Source organism: Mirounga angustirostris, unplaced genomic scaffold (assembly GCF_029215605.1).
Source record: "Mirounga angustirostris isolate CCGP_5_RB_7025 unplaced genomic scaffold, mMirAng1.0.hap1 SCAF_10, whole genome shotgun sequence".
Classification (NCBI taxonomy): Eukaryota; Metazoa; Chordata; class Mammalia; order Carnivora; family Phocidae; genus Mirounga; species Mirounga angustirostris.
The window spans coordinates 11,716,769-11,726,363 of NW_026991718.1; positions in this window are offsets into that span (position 1 = coordinate 11,716,769).

Genomic DNA, 9,595 nt, shown 5'->3' on the forward strand with positions numbered 1-9,595 from the left:
AGGGAATAATTAATTATTTAGCCTCTGCTTTGTTTTAAATCTATTCTAAATCTATCAAATTTTGATCTAATGTTTTCTCTGAAGAAACCACGTAACTGTGTTTTAGTATCATCCTTGCAGTGCCACCAAATCTTTGAGACAAAATGGACTCTTTTTATCTATATAAATATAGATATCGTATTTTGAAGAAAAATTATTTGGGAATTCCTATATTTTTCTCGTTTTCTTGAAGTTTTGGGGTGAAAGAAAATGACCAGGTTACTTACCATATTGTTCCTGTTTAACATCTAGCTGGGCAGGAAAGTAATGGAGCTTTGTAAGTAGAAAACGGGGGAGAGGGTAACTCTCACGGCTGCCCTTCCACAGAGGAGCAAACCGAGCTTCAGAATTTTTTTTAAGTGGTTAAATTGAGACTAGAACCTGAGTTTCTATTTAATAGTTTAATGTTCTTTCTCTCATACCATGTGGTATTCCATCCTTCTGCATGAATTTCTTTGCTAAGGCTAATAATGAATGCTAGCTCTCAACATGCTAAGCACACTTTTCTTCCTCTTATCCTTTATTGCTGTGTGGTGTGCCAGTGGATTTGAGAAGGCTCTGTATGACCATGTTCCCAGGGTGTGGCACATCCGCCTGGGCCTGGGTCCTTCCCCGGCAGTGGCAGGGGGCCCCCTGGTGGCCGGGGTCCCAGAGCCAAAGGGACGTGCTCAAGGTTCCCAGGAGGACCACTCCTCTTCTGTTAGACTCACCTGCCTCCATTCAAACAGGTTCCCAGAGAAAGGTAAATTATCCAACAAATCAGGGATATTTGAGAGGTTAGATGCCTCTGACATCATCTGAGCCAGTGGTTTTCAAAATGTGTTCAGGAAACTTCAAGGAGCTTCATAACTTACACATTTTATATTTAAACTCTGCCTAAAATAGTTTAACCACTTTATTTCCTCCATTCTAGGGCATAGTTTTTCGTATTTTCATATTTCTGAAGTCACAACACATCTTACAACTGCTGTTCTGCACTTACTGTGATGTGGTCTCTCATTGCTCTGAAAAATATAAGTTCATCGGTCGTGAAGTTTCAGTTACTAGGATCTCAGAATCAAGAACATCCAGATTACAATCATTAACCATTCCACAATGTCTAAATGCATGAGGATTATATTTCTTTTTTTTAAATATAAATTAAGTTATACATAGCAGAAGCTTCCACATATCAAGATGAGGAAAATTCAAGTTCACGGGGGTTCTCTTCACATTCTCTAACAGAACACTGGACACTTGTGTGACTCACAGCAAACTGGCAGGACCCACTTCTGCGAGCCCTCCTGGCTGTTCCTTCTCCTTGTTACACCCGCCAGGTGGTGGCCCTTCACTGTTTGGGTGCTGCCCCTGGTCTTGTGGGAGGGATGCGCCTTGCAAGACTTCGCGGCAGTCAGTTGCTGGGCCTGCATTGGACAAGGGCTTAGAGTACGAGGAGCCTTGATATGCATGCCTCTCTTCTGGCAAACACCACCCCAGGACCTTCATTTTGCTTTCCCATTAGATAGTGCAGCTTAATACTTTAGAGGACTCCAGATCTCCTCAGGAGGGACCTTGCTGAGAGTCACACAAGCAAATTTTTTTTCCCATTTAAACCCTCCAAATCCGTGTGTGTGTGTGTGTGTGTGACAGAAAGCCCTAATCTATACAAATATATCTCGGCCTTTGGGAAATGGGTTGGAGAATGGGAAAGGAGATGCAAAGCACACACAAAAAAGTTATGAATTAGTAATTTCTCTAATAATTTAGTCTGTAACCCTGGGCATGTCTGTAATAACAGATTTAAAAATTGTGCTCATCAAGTGTGTTTTAAACTTTAGCATCGATGAAATAATTGAATGTTGCCAGTTAAAACCTATATTTGGAATAAATTTCCCCACTGTCTCCATGTACATAAGTGCTGCTGGCTAGGAATTGTAGCCCATTTTTAGTTTGACTACAATCCCCTGGCAACCACTGATCATTTTAATGTTTCCATAGTTTTGGCTTTCCCAGAATGTCATATAGTTGGAATCATATAGTATGTGACCTTCTCAGATTGTCTTGTTTCCCTTAGTAATATACATTTTTGTTACTCCATGTCTTTTTGTGAATTCATAGCTTATTTTACAGCTGAGAGATATTCTGTTACATGGGTGTACCACACTTTGTTTATCCATCCGCCTATTGATGGACATCTCCCTCGCCTCTAGTTTTCAGAAACTATGAATAAAGCTCCTCTAAAGATTTGTCTGCAGGTTTTGTGTGGACATAACTTTTTAACTCAATTGGTTAAATATGAGCACAATTACTAGATTATATGAGAACTGTGCCTGAGCTTTGTGAGAGACGGCCAAACTCTCTTCCACAGCGGCTGCACCACTTTGCATTCCCACCAGCGACGAGAGAGCTCCCTGCTCACCAGCACCAGTGATGTCCACGGTCTGGATCTCAGCCATTCTAGTAGCGTGGAGGGCTAGCTCATTGCTGTTTTAATGTGCATGTCCTTGGTGACAACTTATGTTGAGTATCTTTTCATGTGCTTCTTTGTCATCTGCCTAGCTTTGCATATTTTCCAGGCATCGGTTCATTTTCAATTGAGTTACCTGTTTTCTTATTGTTGTTTTAAGAGTTCTTTGTATATTTTAGATACAGCTCCCTTCTTAGATATGTTTTGCAAATATTTTCTCCCATTCCATGGCTTGTCTTTTTGTTCTCTTAATAGAAGTTTTAAATTTTATTCTTATATTTAGGTAAATCATAAATTGTTAAACTTTGGAAAAGATTCCAGTATTAGAACTCTGAACTATAAAACTTGAATTTTTATTCGAAAATGTGTAGGGTTTTATTTTCCATTTATTTATGAAGAACTATAAGAAATTTCATTTGGGTATCTTCATAGAGTGGGAGGCGTGACATCAACATCAGTGTATTAAGTACTATCACAAAAGTCACACGGATTTTTCTTTCCCTTCTAAACAAAGGTCAACGAAATGTAACTGGAACTTAGCCCCGTACTTGTGTAAGGTTACCCTGGTGGGCTTCTCATTTGCTGCACACATCTCGGGGTTTCCTAAAGCAATTTCAGGGGGAGGAAAGACACTGCCTGTCAAAGCAGCTCATGGCCTCTGTTAAGTCGAACTACTAGGAAGTTTTCCTTGTGTGGCATTGAAGCCGGGCTCCCTCTGGCAGGCATCTGTGATCCATAAAACGTCCATGTGACTTTTCTACATAGCTGCACATTCAGTGTTTGGGGGACTACATGCTCCTGCAAGAAAAATGTCATTGTTTATGTTCCTGAAAAGTCAAATATTCAACTGCAGTATTAAGCATCCATTCCAGGGTGGGAATGTGCTGAAATCAGACTTAAACCTTGGAACTTAGAGTTTAATTTGTTGATATGCAGCTGTTTTCAAATTTCAACTACAATGTTCAAAACCACTAGTCATATTTGTAGGGAATATTACATTAAAATGATTAACCATTGTTTTGAAATTGATGAAAAAATAGAAAGGAAAATTTCACCATCCTTTCTGAATATTCCAGTGGAGGGAAGATTCCAAGGCAGCAGGGTCTGTGAGGAAACAGTCTCTTCCAAATTTTCTTTGCACTTAAAAAAAAAAAAAAAGTTTAATGTCCTTGCAAAAGTCTAACTTTGATTTACTTCTTTCACTAGTCAAAGGCTATAGCTAATATATCCCAGAACAGCATTGTGAAAGACAGCTACCCCACCTCCACGAAGTCCTATTTGTTAAAGATTTTGGAAAGCTAAAGTGTTAAGGAAGAATATCAGATTTATTGGCCAGAAGGCTTTCCTTTCACTAAAATCCCTCAAGGTAGTAAATTATGTAGCATTCCTGCTTTAATTTAAAACAAGTTGGTTTTTCCTCTGTTATAGTGTGTGATTTTTCGAACATGGATTTCATGGCCATTAGTGCTGGTGATAAGAAAAGCTCTGTGGAAAAGGAGAGAAAATGACAAAAATGGTGTGCAAGTACCATTAAGTAAAACTCACTCCTGCAGGATGTGAGAACCAGACCAGACCCAACAGAGTGTGGGGGATAGCAGAAGAAAGGACAGGTAGCTTGGGATATTCCCGGCATTTGAGGCATCACTCATCTCAGAAGTTCTTATCTTCACAGACCTCATCCCTGGAGCTCATGGTGCACCCGAAAGGGGCGATTGGGAAGATGGTCATGAAACTACTGAACCAAGGGACGATCAAGGTTACAGGAGCCAGCATGGGGCCTGCTGTGCCAGAGGGACCACATGTACATCTCAAGGGGGAGGGGGTTGCTGCCAACCCTGTCCAGCCTGAAAGGTGGCATGCAGCTAGGCTCTTTTTGAAAGGAGTGACTCTATGAATAACAAACATGGCTTTACATCAGCGTAACCACATTTCATTCTGAGGAAATGCTTATTTAAATTAAAATAGATTTTTTTCAACTTTTATACACATCTGCTAATTTGGTAGATGTTTGATACATTCAGAATCATTTTAGCCAATTAAATTAGTTATACATGTGTCCTGATTTGAAAACGGGATTACCCAACATGCACTCAGTTGTTCTTGTTTGAAGTACTGTCAGAAAATAATGTTTCCTTGAGATGCCACTTTGCCAAAATAAATTGTCTGGATTTGCTTTCTTAGTGTTTGTTCTTATTTTTTCCATCTACCTCAACTGTCATAATTATCGGCATTTCCTGAGAGTCTGATGACAGAGAAATGCAATTTGCAATCATGAAACAATGTGGACCTAGCAATTACAAACAAAAAGAAGAAGAAACATGCCACTCTGAGCAAGTCTGAAACAGAATCATTGATTTTCCAACACCCACCCCACCCAAGCCTGCCCCATGACCTTGTTTATTCATTCCCATTTCAAGACACAACACTCCCAGCTGCTCAGAAGGGGAAACTTGTGAGCTGTCATGGTCCCTCTTGTCTGCATCCTCCATGTCCAGTCTACAGAAAGTCATTTTTCTCTTCGTATAAAGCATAACCTCACTGTGATCCCATCTCGCTGTGTCCACTTGGCAGCCACAGCCCCTTGTCCCCTGCACCACTACCACTATTTCTAAGTGGGTCCTTGCCCGGCCTTGCATGGCCTATTTTCCCTCAAAATGCCCATTCCACCTGAACACTTTCCCCCCAGACCTTTACAGGGCTGCCTATTGTATCATTCATGTTTTGCCTCAAAGAAACCTCCTTACTGATTCTAGATAAAATAACACAAGAATACAATCACCCCATTTCCCCACATCACCTCATTGCTTTGTTTTATTTTCTACAGAATGATCACAAAATCCTTATCTAATTGGAAATTATTTCTTATGCTCTACTTATCATCTGCTTAAATTTTAAAATTTCCTCCATTCTTTTGAACATAAATGTTATGCTGAAGGAAGTCATTAAGCATTCCTTAATTCTCGCTTTAGGCTGAGCTATGAGAGCTACTCTGTCCAAGACTGACTTCTTGTCCGTTGGTCTCCCACAATGCCTCACAAAGATAGCCAAGTGCTCAAGATTGGATAGGGGGATCACTTAGCAAGTCATGTCACATCCAATAAGCCACAACTACCAGGCTGGGTCCTCATGCCCTGACCACAGCAAGAGAGGGGCCACCACTGTCTTCATCCTGAAGCTTTAGGAGCTCACTGTTGCTCCCTGCAGGCGGCTGGTCTGAGGTGGTGGCTTTTCCCCTAAAGCCCTGCATATACCCTGGTTAGCTTGAGAAGGTCTTTAACTGCCATTGAGATGCAATATCACATAAGAGGATTTTGTAGCCACTCTATATACCACTGACAACCATATTAAATTATAATTTATTTCTTTGGTTGTTTTTACTCTGAATTTCTCCATTAGGAGTCCTTCTCTATTTCTTGTGACCGTGACAGTGAATGGGAAATAGTAGGTTCTTGATGAGCATTTGTGAAATAAGTAAAAGAATGAGAGACAAAGAGTAGTGAGAGTACATTTTTTTTAAAGATTTTATTTATTTATTTGACAGAGACAGAGATAGCAAGAGCAGGAACACAAGCAACGGGAGTGGGAGAGGGAGAGCAGGCTTCCCGCCAAGGAGGAAGCCCGATGTGGGACTCGATCCCAGGACCCTGGGATCATGACCTGAGCCGAAGGCAGACACCTAACAACTGAGCCACCCAGGTGCCCGAGAGTACATTTTTTTATCACTTTTGCCTTTTCATCCCTCTTTGTATATAAATAAGAGAAAATGAGAACATGTAAAACAGTATTTAAAAATTATTATATATACTTTTTAATATAAAAAGTTTTTCTAACATTATCAAGTGAAGAAAGTATATTCAAGCTTATTCAACTATATCTGCAGTATAAATGGATTAAGGTAAAGTGCTATATACACACACACACACACACACACGCAGAGGGATGTCTGTAGAAATGTTCACCAAAACTATACAGGGGTATCTTTGAATGGTGAGATTTTAGGTGAGCTTCTCTTTCTTTGTAATTGTTTGAATTTTTGCAATAATATGCAAAATGTTATTTAAAAAGAAAAGTTTTTCCAACTTTCACCCCTGGTATGGCAGAGAAAGCTTCAAACAGACTAAACATCCTATAGAAACCCCAAATTCTGAACATAATACATAAAAACAACTGCTTGAAATCTCTGAAGAATAAAAAATGCCAACAGGATTTTAAATAGTAGCAAAATATGTAAGAGGGTATTGGCACCCATCTTTCTGGTTTTCACCTAAGAAAAGGCCATGAACATAGTATGGTGCAGGGTGGCTAGAGCTTCCTTGAGAATCTCATTGTCTTTCTGGCCTGAGAAAGGGCTCAGGCCAGCAACAGCCCCTCAGAAGTGAAGATGAATCCAGGAGAAGAAAGAGTTAGAGATGCAGGCCCTGGATCTACTGTAAACTCAGCCCAAGTCTCTGGTTTACATGCAAGGCATGTGTGGGCAGGACAGTTCAATGTGGTTTACAGGTGAGTATAAGAAACTAAATTGAGGCTTGAGTCACTGTCCACTGCAGTTAAGAACAAGTTTGTCATTTGAGTCAAAACAAGTTGTTAACCCATTAAATTTGAAACAACAACAACAACATTGTTTGGATTATAACAGAATCTAAGCTCCACAGCATAATATTCACAATGTCCAGGATACACTCCAAAATTACTAAAAATAAGAAGAATCAGGAAAATGAACCCATTCTTAAGGAAAAAAGACAACCAAGAAAAGGTCAATCTCAAGGTGATGAAGAAGTTGGAATGACAGGGATTGTAAAGTAGCTATTGTAACTATACTCAGTGAGGCAAAGGAAATTAAGCTCACGATGAATGAAAAATAGGAAATCTCAGTGGAGAAATAGAAAATATGAACAAGAACCAAAGGGAAGTTTTATAACTAAAATATGCAATATATGAAATAAAAATTCACTGGATGGATATACTTAAGTTGCAGAAAGGAAATGATAGATTAGAGTCAGATAACTTGAAGACACATGAATAGAAATTGTCCAATCTAAAGAAGAAAGAAAGGGAAGAACAAATAAAAATGTGAGTAGACTGTGGAACAATAAGAAGAAACTTAAAATTCATGTTTGAAGTTCTAGAATGACAGAAGAGAGAATGAACACTAATATTCAGCTGAATAACTGAAAACTTCTCAAATTTGGCTAAAGACAAATTCAGATTCAAGAATCTCGGCAAACCACAACTGAGATAAGTAGAAAGAGGGGACATCATAGTACACTGCTGAAAATCAAAGACAAAGAGAAAATCTTGAAAACTGCCAGAGAAAAATAACACATTACATACACATAACAATGATTCAAAAGAACTATGAACTGCTGATCAGAAACTATGTAGGCTATAAGACCATGGAATAGCATTTTTAAAGTTCTAAAAGAAAAAAAGTCAACCTATAATTCTATATTCAATGAAAATATCCTTCAAGTGTGAAGAATTAAGAATAAGATATATTTTGAAAAAGAACACTAAGAGAATTCATTGTCAATCAATCTGAATTACAATAAAATGGACATTTCTTAGAATTCCCTAAATAAACCATGATCTTTCATGCCACCATAATATTTATTCATTCATTAAATAGTCATTGAAAGCTTCTTATGGCCCAGGCACTGTGTTAGGTTCTGGAGATATATGGCTTTCCCTTTCTTCATTACCTTGGCCTCCTGGCAAACATCTATTCATCTCTTAAGTTTCAGGTCAAGCACTGTATTTTTTTTTTTTTAAGATTTTATTTATTTATTTGACAGAGAGAGAATCAGTGAGAGAGGGAACACAAGCAGGGGGAGTGGGAAAGAGAGAAGCAGGCTCCCCACTGAGCAGGCTCAATCCCAGAACCCTGGGGTCATGACCTGAGCAGAAGGCAGATGCTTAACCACTGAGTCACCCAGGCACCCCAAGCACTGTATTTTTTTTTAAATTTAATTTAATTTTATTATGTTATGTTAGTCACCATACATCATTAGTTTTTGATGTAGTGCTGTATTCTTGATCAATCCTCTACTGATTGCTCCAGATAATTTACAGTTTCACAACTAGAATGAAACTAACTATTGGACAGACTTATTTTCAGCCAGGATTTCAAATCAGGTTGGTAGAGCCAGGCAATTAAATAAGAATGGATACCAAGTATCGCCTTTAAGGAAAGCTTTCAAATTGAAAGACAAAGGCCAAATTAAAAAACAACAACAACAACATAAAAATAACAAAGAAAATACAAAAATCAGGAGAAAAAAATTGAAAAGAAAAATTTCTGTAATATTCTCAGAGAGATTAAAATGTATATTCCCTCAGTGAAATAATAATAGAATGTTTTTTGTTTTGTTTTTTAAGAAACAAAGAGAAAATGGGCACATGGAAATTTCAATACCAGATCTGATTTTTTAGATGAACTAAAAGATAAAGATGAGAGTGTAATATTAAATTCTGGTGTACAATACAGTGATTTAGCACTTCTGTACAACAATCGGTGCTCATCATAGCAAGTGCACTCTCCACTGTATGTTAACTAACTGGAATTTAAATAAAAACTTAAAAGAATAAACATGAGAACAGTGTTAAAATGTCTGTGCTACCCAGAGCAATCTATACCTTCAATGCTATCTTGATCAAAATTCCAACAAACAATCTAAAATTTGTATGGAATCAGAAAAGACCCTGAATCGCCAAGGAAATGTTGAAAAAGAAAAATAAAGCTGGGGGCATCACATTGCCCGACTTCAAGCTATATTACAAAGCCATGATCAACAAGACAACATGGTACTGGCACAAAAAACAGACACATAGACCAATGGAACAGAATAGACAGCCCAGATATGGACCCTCAACTCTATGGTCAAATACAAAGCAGGGAGAAATATGCAATGGAAAAAAGACAGTCTCTTCAATAAATGGTGCTGGGAAAATTGGACAGCCACATGCAGAAGAATGAAACTTGAGAATTCTCTAACACCATACACAAAGATAAACTCAAAAATGGATGAAAGACCTCAATGTGAGACAGGAATCCATCAAAATCCTCGAGGAGAACATAGGCAATAACCCCTTTGACATCGGCCACAACAACTT